At 66.0% G+C, this 9,004-nt stretch overlaps 1 long non-coding RNA gene across 1 annotated transcript; it reads left to right on the top strand.

The window, feature by feature from the left end:
• Window positions 1–6,075: 6,075 nt before the first annotated feature.
• On the top strand, window positions 6,076–8,727 carry LOC145722519 (uncharacterized). The gene is made up of 3 exons (XR_014146822.1): window positions 6,076–6,238; window positions 7,491–7,754; window positions 8,423–8,727. It is a non-coding gene; the product is annotated as an uncharacterized LOC145722519 (long non-coding RNA).
• The last annotated feature ends 277 nt before the right edge of the window (window positions 8,728–9,004 follow it).

Genomic DNA, 9,004 nt, shown 5'->3' with positions numbered 1-9,004 from the left:
CCCAGGACACAGGGGCCACGCGGTTGGGGCCTGCCCACCCCCCAGGACACAGGGGCCACAAGGCTGGGGCCCGTCCGCCTGCCCCATCCACCCCCCCAGGACACAGGGGCTGCGTGGCTGGGGCCTCTCACCGGGACTCGTGGCAGGAGGCTCAAGGACCCACGTGACAGTAACATGGACACACGAGCTGGGGTGCAGACAGGACAGCCGTGTGGGGACCTCACTTCGTCTGTCCCTGGTCTTGGTCCTGCTGGAGCTGCCAAGCTTCTCTGCACAGACCAGCCCTCTCTCTGGAGAGGGACCTTCCCTTTCTCCTGAAGGAAGGGTATTAACCGTCTGTGCTCTCTTCACCACCACTGGCCCAGGGTCCCCTGCAGGGGCCCACAGCTGGCAGCCTGACAGCCTACAAGGCCCCAGGCCCCAACCCGGCCCCACTGGGCCCCCCACCCCACAGCAGAGGGGTCTTCCTCCCGCCTCCCGCGCGGGCTCGCACCCCAGAGCCGCGGGGAGACGCCTGCCCTGCCCAGCACAGCAGTGGCCACGGCACCAGGGGACGCGGCCCCGAGGAGCGCTCGGCTGGCTAAGCCCGCCAGATGGGAGGCGCCTGGCCTGGCCCCGCCATCGGGAGTTAATACCTAACGTCAAACTTCGCCCCTGGGCACACATCTGCAGCGGCTGACACGGAATTCACGTCCCAAGGTGGGGGGCAGCAGGAGGCCCCCACACAGGCCGGCAGCCTGCACGCAACCAGCAGACCGCAGGCCCAATGTCCACGGCCTCCCCACCTGCCGGCCAGTGCCCCACAGGTACCCTGGTGAGCAGCCCAGGGAAGGTGTCCCTGGCCCCAGGTCACCCATCCCGACGCAGGAGCCTGGGCCAAGCCGGGAGCCACGAGGCTGGTGACCCTGACAGAGGGGGCTCCAGCGGGCTGGGGGTGGGGACGGTCACCCGCAGCTCGGACCCACTCCGGCCACCCCGTGGGACACTGACCTGCAGCAAAGATGACCCTGGAGCCAGCCACCTTCCCGGCTCCTGTGTGGCCTCAGCCCTGACCAGGTCTGTGCTCACACGGGGCCCGCACCCCTCTCTACAGTGCCCCCCAGAACTCCGTCCATATCCCTAGAGACACACAGTGAGCCTGCCACACACCTCTAAGTAGGAAATATTTGGGGCCATTTACTTGAAACACCCTGAAATCTGCGTGAGCCTCAACCACAGAGGGGGAGGCGTGGGCCATGCCACGTGGCTCCCAGACCCTCGGCAAGGGTGAGGAGGGGGCTCCCGCTTTCCGACAGTGTCCACAACACCCACAACACACCGGCCCCACTGAGGCACGGGCAGCGACGGGGGGTCCACAGGCCCACCAGGCCCCAGCGCAGAGAGGGGGTGAAGGTGTCCAAGGACACACGGCACAGAAGCCCCCCGAGCCCACTCCTCCCTGCGAACAGGCTCGGGAGCCCAGCTGAGCCCACGGCCCAGCGGCCCGGGAGCTGCACACCCCACACCGCACGCGCTCCTCCAGCCACCACCCCCGCCCCGCCGGCCCTTCCACGGAATTCCCCTGGGCCATCTCAGTGTCCCGTGGCTGCAAACCCTGACTCATCGCGCCTCTCTGTCTGGGGCCAGGCTCACCCCCCAGACCGCTGCTTTTCGCGTTCAGCCGGGGGCTGCACTGCGGGGGGCAGGCTGCTGGTCCGCATCACCCTCAGCCAGCCACAGGCCCCCGTGCCCGTCACCGGAGAGCGCTGAGGGGCAGAGGGTCGGTCTGCGGGGTCAGCTGCTCCCTGCTCCGGGCCCAGCCCACCTTATGAGCAGCAGCTGGTGGGTGGCGGGTTCACCAGGACGGGCCAGTTCCAGCCTCTGGGGCGCCCCCACCCCCACGGGGAGACTGCAGCTCACGCCCCATGGCCAGGGACATCAGAACCGAAGGGCCCCGACGCCCACGGTCTCCGCACGGAGGGGCCTGGCCCTCCTGGCCACTCTCGCCACTGGCACCACCATGCCCAGCACCCAAGCGCCCCTCCCGTGAGGCCACGCCAGCAGCCAGCAGCTCATGGCGCCCCACCCTCCCCAGGGCACCGTGCATCACGCGCCGGTCCCGCAGCCTCCGTGCGCCCACAAGGGGAGCACAGCCCGGTCTGCTCGCCGACGCGCCGCAGGCCGTGATGGAGCGGGGGGGCGCACACACACTGTCTCACAGGACGGACGGCAGCCGCCGGTGACGGGCACCCAGCGGACCCCTTGGGCGGCTGCCACGGGAGCCAGACCCTCAGAGGCGTCCCTCGTGCCCGGACTCATGGCGCACACCCCCCCTTCCCGAGCAGTGACGCCGCTGTGTCCACAGCTCAGATACCTGCTCCAGCTCAGCGGGTACAAACTGAGAGGGTCTGAGAACTTTCCAGGACACAGACCTAGATCTAGGTAGCAAGGCCCCTGGTACCGGTCACGGAAGAGCGCTCAGAGCAGAGGCACAGGCGTGTCTCACCGCTGCCCCCACAGCCTGCGGGCACCCCGGAGGCGCACCTCCAGCCCCTCCACGAGCCGGGGTCCGCTGGGGGCCGAGGGAAGGCACAGCCAGCACCACGTGACCACCTCCATGTTTACGCACACTAACGTGCCCACGTGCCCAGAGACCACATGTACACACGTGCAAACACGCACACCCCCAGACCCGTGTGCACATGTGCAGACATGCACACACCCACATACAGCAAGACCCACATGTGCACATACAAACATGCACACAAGGCTCACGTGTGTGCACACGCAAACATCACGTGTGCGCAGACACAACATGCACACACACATGGGCTCGGCGGGGGGACTTATTCAAGAAGAGGGCCTGTCCCCTGGAGACCATCTGGGAACCCCAACAGGCGCACAGAGGCTGTGTGAGCAAGCACTCGGCCGCACACGCTACTCGGTGAGCTTCCCCTCTTTGCTCCCCGTACACAGAACCGTGTGTGGTGGCCCTGCCCCCCACCCGGGGTCTAACACCGTGACATCTCCCTGAACAACACGGGACTGCTAACAGCCACTCCCCAAGACGGTGCTCGGAGGCGCTGTCAACGGGACAGCCGCATGGCTTGTCCTTTCTGCTCAGACGGCCGCTATGACGCTGTCCTTCCGTCCTGAAACCCCGCGTCCTCGCCCAGCAGAACCAAACCTGGAAGCCCTGTTGTCCTCACTCCTTGACCACGCTGTTCCAGGAACCCCCGCCCAACCCGTCAGCAGCCACACGCCAACAGAAACGTTGCTTGAGGTCTGGGGTCATGGCCTGAGTGCGGCCCACTGCCGATGGCCAGCCTGCCACACGCCCTGGCAGAGCGTGGGTGACGCTGCCCGGGACCATCCGGGTGAGTGCCTCCGGGAAGCACAGTACCCCCCCGCCTCTTAGCAGGTGGGGAAGAGACCCCTGGGTGCCCAACAGGAGCTGAGCTGCAGAGCAGAAGTCACCGAGACAAGGAGGCTGGACAGTCTCAGCCAGGGACGGGGACACAGGGCAGCCGTCCAGTCAGCCCTCGCCCTCCACGGGCTGAGCCCGACCTCCGTGGGGGCCCACAGCCTGTGGCCATGCCTCACATGTGCACCTGCCTGACCCAGGGGCCCCCCCAAGGCCCAGGAGGGGCTCCACCCAGGCCCAACAGCCACATGGGTTCCCTGAAGTTGGTAAAAACCCCACACTTGGAACTTAGGAAAGCACCCCACTCCTCGCCACCTCCCCTGAGAGGTATTTCACCAACAAACACCAGAGAGACACACAGAGTCCATCCTGCCCACTTGCAATCTCCAATCACAAGAAAACGCAGAATAAATGTCCTGACGAGGCACAGGACCCTCGGCAAGACAAACTGTCATTCCAGAACACACCCCCACCTCACTGGCAGAGGGTGGGGAGGGTCCAAAGCAGGATGCTGATCCTGGCCTCCACTTCCCGTGCCAACCCTCCCTGGGCCCAGGCCTCCCCGGAGCACCACCCGGGTCAAGAGCCCCGTCCCCCTGGCTCTAAAGCACCCACCACAGGCCCACCTGGAGGGGCAGGGCCGGGGGCAACGCGGCAGGGGGGTTAAGGTCAGTGCTTGGCTTCCTCCGGCCTGCGCATTGAAGGCCTGGGCAGGGAGGGGACAGGACCCGGCCTCAGGAGGCATTGGACACCAGCCATCTGCCTGGGGTGCATGGAACAGCAGTCTGGGTGCGTTCAGGTTCCTTCCAGCCCTGGGTCACAGTTCACTGGCCCTCACCGAGGCAGGGCAGACCCCACGGTCCCGCTGAGCTCTGCCAGGCCACTCCTCCCAGCCTGCCAGTCACTCTCAGCACACCCTGGGCCCTCAACCTACAGGGTCTCAGGCCTCCTCTTACCAGACAGCCCAGGGCTTCCAGAAACACCCCAGGAGGGTCTCCCCAGCCTTGCTTTACCACCACCGGGAGGTCCACCCAGAAAGCCGGGAAATTCCCTGGGGGACTGGCCTGAGTGCCAGCAATCCTGTGATGGGGCCAGACGTGGCCACTGCTGGGACCTCGGGGCGTGCACCCTGCACCCTGGCCCGCAAAGTGGGCCTTCAGGAGGGGCTCCAGTCTGGCCTTCCCAGCTCGCTAAGGACCTTCCCTGACAGCCCCCTCATCAGGCTGATGATACAGTGCCGGTCACACGTTACCTCTGAGCACCAACTGCACTCCAGAACCTCATGTGAAACATCAAAGCCCGCCGTAGCAGAATCCCCAAAGACAAGCACACAGTAACACGCGGGGGACGCTACCCTGTCTCTTCGCGGGAAAAGCAAGAGTGTAGAGCACAAAATGTCAAAGACCCAGGTAACTTCTGTGCTGGCTCAGCTCAGATGGCAAGCTTCATTACAAGGTGAGCACAAAGCCCACGTCCGCGTGAGGTCACGCGAGGCGCTGAGATTCCTGGCGAGCCCTTGGCAGGAAGGGAAGGGGACGAAGGCTGAGACCATGGGCAGCACTCAGTGAGGGCAGGCGGGGTCTCAAGACCAGGCCCCCCACCAGCCCTGATGGGCAAGACGCCCAGCCCTCCTGGCAGCTGCAGTACCTGGCTCTTGAGCCCACAGGCCCAAGACCACTGTGTGGAGCTCCTAAATGGAGGGACAAGGAAACGAGCAGGAAGAAAATTACCCCGGCTTCAAAACAAGACACACTCCAAGTCTGGAAAGAAAGGACCACAGTCCGCCCAAGAAGGGGCCAGCGGATGGGGAGCGGGACATGCAGGCATGGAGGCTCCCCTGGAAACGCGATGCACTTCTGGTGGCCGCTAGGACACGGCTCACCCAGGGGGATGATGCCAGAGTGCGCTCAGAACCAAGGAGAGGCTGGGTGCACAGACCCTGCCTTAACCTGACACCTAGTCTGCAACCCTCAAGCCAGGAGGAGGCCACGACCTGTCCCAGGCCCCAGGACACACACAGGAAAGCTGGACAGGGGCCTCACCCCGCAGACGGGAGGGACACCTAGGGAGAGGGGGCACCTGATGGTGGGTGCTCTCACAAGGTGCCTGGCCTGGCCCCAGGGGTCTGGGCCACCAGGGGCAGGGAGCCTCTACCCAAACGCAGTGGAGTGAGACCCGCGGCTGTGGACTGTTCTCGGAGGACCCCCCCAATTCTAGAGAATACCTACGGGGGGCGACCCATTCATCCACTCCAGGGAACCTGGGGTTTGGAGCCTGGAGGACAGAGGGAGCAGGCCTGGGGGATCCCCCCAAGAGAAAGTGAAAGCGCTAGACGCCTCTGGAGTCCAGAAACAAAGAGGGTATGGGAGAGCCGGGGGCAGAGCACAGCTCTGCTGGGATGGGGCGGCGCCTCCCCCAGCCCCGCTGGGGACCAGCCGACCTTCCTGCGGATGACCCCACAAAAGAGCGGGTTCGTGGGCAATCAGGCGGCGCACAGACCTGGCCTCTCAGCCGCGCTTATCGGACCAGAGGCCCTTTGCCCCAGCAAGCAAGAGCAAAGGCAACAGGAAGGAAGCAGGAAGGCACTCTGGCGGCCCTACCGGGACCGCCCGGGACCTGGGGGCCCTGGATGTTCTCACGCAGGCGGAGGCCCCTCCCCGTTTCCATAGCTACCCCGGGCGTCCCACCCCAACTCCCGTCCCACCCAGAGTGCGGGAGAGAGGGTGCTTCCAGTGTCCCAGTGGGGGTGGGCCAGGCACGGAGCAGCCAAGCTGAGCCCACAGCCCCTGGGAGTACTGGGCGCGGCAGGAGCCCTGCGTCCCCGGGATAAGCCTGGTGAGGGGAGTTTGCAGGCTGGAGGGGTGCGGGGGGCTCAAGAGGGGGTTCGAGGGAGGCGAGACGTAGTGGTGAGGGAGAGGAACGGTTGGGGGGACCCCGGAGGCAAGGGATTGGGGAGAGTGGGTGGAAAGCAGCCTGCCTCGGGCCGACCTCGCTGCGTCCCCCTCCTCTAGACTCCTCCCGGGTCGCCCTCGGCCCCCTCCGGGGCCGCCCCTCCTCCCGGCCGTCCCCGGGCCCCGCGCAGCCCGGCTCCGCCTTTGTCCGGCGGGCAGGTGCGGCCGCGCTCACCCGGGCTCTGGCAGTCGGGCTCGCCCTCGGGGGGGCCCGGCGCCTCGGTCCCCTCGGCCCCCTCGGCCGCCTCGGCCCCCTCGGCTGCCTCGTCCTGGCCGCCGTCCGCCCTCGCCTCCACCGGCACCACAGTGAAGTTGGTGGGCATGGCGCTCCGGTCTCCGCTCCGGCCCGCGCTCTGCCGACGCGCCGCGGGACTTGGGCGCAGGGGCGGGGTCCGCGCGGTCCGCCCCCGGTCAGGCTCGCCCCGCCCCTGACCACGTGACCTCACCTGCCGTCCCTTCGGCCTCCGGAAAAGTTTGCGCTCGGCGGGGCGGGGCGGGGCGGGACGGGACGGGGCGGGGCGCCTTCCTCGGAGGTCCCCTCCCCCAGCCTGCCCCCCGGGACCGACCGCGCGCCCAGGGCGCCCCCTCCCCCAGCGTCACCCGGCCCGCCCGGAGCAGGCCTTTGCCCGCCCTATCCTCGCTGCCACCGTGCCCCCAGCTGGCCCCTGCCCGCAGGGTCCCCCACACGCAGTCTGGATCCCTAGAGGACAGGGCAGTACCCCCCACCCACCCACCAGACCAAGCGGGGATCTGGTCTCCGCTCTCCCTCCGTGCCCGGCTCAGGCGCCCCCAGCGCAGGGGTTTCCAACCGGAGGGAGCCATGCTTAGCAAGGGCACAGGGTGGGGAGCGGAGGCCGCTGTGTGGGCGGCTGTCGGGGCTGCTGTGGGGGCTCCGTCCTCGAGGGACATAACCCAGACAAGTTACCAAGGGCCTGAGACAGGCCCCGGCCCGGAAAGGACCCCAGGCCTCTCCCCTCCGCTCAAGGCAGTGCTTCCCAGCCTGTACCCTGGGGAGCCCTCCCTTTCCTTGTCTGGGCCCTGCCGGGGCAGCCAGGGAAGGGAAGGAAGGGCCCGCGAGGGCGGCTCGGACCCCAGCCAGGCACCCCCCAGGCCCACCACTGGCCTGCGTCTTCCAGCTCCTGAACAAAGGACATGTGGAAAGAACAATAAAATGTTCATCAAAGTGAAAATAAGTTCGGCATCCAAGCGGTGATGGCGTCTAGGCGCAAGGAGCGGAACAGATAGTGTTTCACGGCCAGGACGCAGCAACGCAGGAGGGCAAAGCAAGGTCACCACGCACTGCAACAGGATCACCAGGAGGGGCCATCACAGCTGAAAAATGCGCCCGGAACAGTCCGCAGGAAGGTCAGCGGTTATCTCTGGGCCTTGGCATTACAAAGGTCTGCGTTTTCTCTGCATTTTTTCATATTAACAACAAACAACATAAAACCAAATTCAGAAAGTCCATTCTCAGTTAAAATCAAAAGAAGTCGGTCAGGTGGCCCCAGGCTCCCGGCCCCACCCAGCACCAGCACCAGCTTCCCCGGGTGGCCTGGGCCCGTGGGCTGCCCAGGACTGCCCTGTGTACCCTCACACCCCGGCTTCCACAGAGAGGTACGGAGTCCTGTGGCAGGGGTCAGGAGTGTCAGAAGGCGGAGGTGCCTTCAGCTGCCTCCCTAGGGCAGCCGCAAGAAAGGTGGGGAGAAGGCTACCCCCCCCCCCCGAGTATAGAAGGGTTTCCAGGGGTCCTTCTCAGGGAAGAGCCGGCTTTGTTGAAGAAGTCTGGGCGGTGCTCAGCAAAGCTGCGGAGTGTGGTGCTGAAGGTTAGGAGTGTGGAAACAGGCTTGCCCGGCCCTGACCGAGCCTCTGCACTCAGCACTCGTCACCAAATCTATTGACCCCGGGATGCGGGGAGCTCTTGAGCAAGACTAAATGGTCTGTGACCAGGGCCAGGTGACCACAGGAGCTCACCAGTGGGACCCACACCTTTACAGATGAGGAAGTGAGGTCCAGAGGTGAAGGGTCATTCACAGGGGGCTGGGGGGTGACTCTCTTCTCCCTTTTTCAGAGGCCATGGCTGATCCTCCAACCTTCCCGGCCCAAGAGTTCAGCTCATCCTTCCGGGCTGGGAGCCTGCTGTCCAGGAACCACCAGGGAGGATGTGCAAGGGATGGGGTGCCGACTGCCCCGGGTCCAGGGCAGAGACCAGCCCCGGGAGGCCAAGACCACCTCTCCTAGGAAGTCAGCGGCTGTAGGCTGGAAGATCCTGGCCCCCACGCGGCTGCTCACCTCTGTGGGCCTGGGGCCAGTCCTGAAAAGGTCAGCTCCTGCCACAAAGGGAGATGCCCCACAAGGCTACTGGACTGAGAGCCAAGCCCGCTGGGAGGGCGGGAGGGCGGGGAGAAGGGAGAGGAAGGAAATGGGGGGCGGGGAGAAAGGAGGGGAGGAAGAGGGCGGCGAGCAGAAGGAACCCGAGATGCTCCAGGGCGCCTGGGTGGCTCAGTTGGTTAAGCGACTGCCTTCGGCTCAGGTCAAGATCCTGGAGTCCCGGGATCGAGTCCCACATCGGGCTCCCTGCTCGGCGGGGAGTCTGCGTCTCCCTCTGACCCTCCTCCCTCTCATGCTCTCTGTCTCTCATTCTCTCTCTCTC

Source organism: Leptonychotes weddellii, chromosome 7 (genome assembly GCF_054177405.1).
Source record: "Leptonychotes weddellii isolate Sample4059 chromosome 7, ASM5417740v2, whole genome shotgun sequence".
NCBI lineage: Eukaryota > Metazoa > Chordata > Mammalia > Carnivora > Phocidae > Leptonychotes > Leptonychotes weddellii.
This window is presented reverse-complemented; position numbering and strand designations above follow the sequence as displayed.